Source organism: Stegodyphus dumicola, chromosome 1, assembly GCF_044657685.1.
Source record: "Stegodyphus dumicola isolate Sdum_Otavi_A_Nest chromosome 1, ASM4465768v1".
Taxonomy (NCBI): Eukaryota; Metazoa; Arthropoda; class Arachnida; order Araneae; family Eresidae; genus Stegodyphus; species Stegodyphus dumicola.
Window position 1 is genome coordinate 286,746,303 of NC_140768.1, and position 1,186 is coordinate 286,747,488.

Below are 1,186 nucleotides of genomic sequence, written 5' to 3' on the forward strand. Positions count from 1 at the left end.
TTACTATAAACTCAGATTTAATGTTAGTCACAATGAGTTCTTTCTAGACAAGGTCTTTTCTAGACAAATAATTTAAGACAGTTTTATAGAATTTCTGCGAAAATTACATGATCTTAAAATACTGCTTTGCGTGCTGGAATCATTGTGTTTCCTGCAGCAAAATATTTTAGCAATTATTTCAAAACAGTGATGAACATTTTAAAGGATTTCACTGATACTTAATAGTTTATCTTCTTTTCCTTAATAGTTTTATCTTTCATCTAGAAACTTATTCTGTCTCTCTATATATACACTTCTCAGGGTTTTTCCCACCACTCTTAAATCTATGTGGATAGCCATTCAGGGACAAATGATAATTTTTTCTAATATTGTACAATATTTTGAATATTTTTAAAATTTAATCTGATTGTAAAATAGGGATTATTTTTTCCTTTTCATAGTAATAGTTTATCAAGAATTGAGAAATTATTATTATTACCATTATCATTTATTTTCGAATGTTATATAGAGGGTAATTCGCTACCAGACCGACATTGCAGGGTGTGTAGGGGGTACACAGACGATTGGGAATCATATAGGAATGCAAAGTCGCAAATGCCGTAGTTGCGAACTATGGTGCACAGAAGCAGAGAAAAAGAACAGAAGAAGCAACATATTAATGGGACAGAAAACATTTTATTGAATAGTTGTACCACAACTGGTGCTCGAAATTGCGACCAGAAGTCGTCTGGTAGGCCTGAAAGCGACGCTGCATGGAATTCCTTATGTTCTGGAATATTCCTGGCATGTCACGCATCCTCCCGGCAACTACAGATATTCTAGAGACGAGGTCTTCAACTGAAGGAACGGGCGTCTCGTACACCAAGCTCTTCATGTGACCCCAGATGAAGAAATCCATGCAGTCCTTCTCCAGATGAAGAAGTTCTGGATGAAGAAGTCCCAGATGATAGGTCTGCTGCAGGTTCATGTGGTACCAGAATGACGGGGCTCCTCCACATTACACGATTAACGTCCGCCGACACCTCGACATAACCTTTGGACAGCGGTGGATAGGTCGTTGTGGTCAGGTTCAATGGCCTGCTAGATCGCTGGACCTATCATGTATGGACTTCTTCTGGAATCACATGAGGAGTTTGGTGTACGAGATGCCCGTTCCTTAAGTTTAAAAACCTAGTCGCTCGAATAT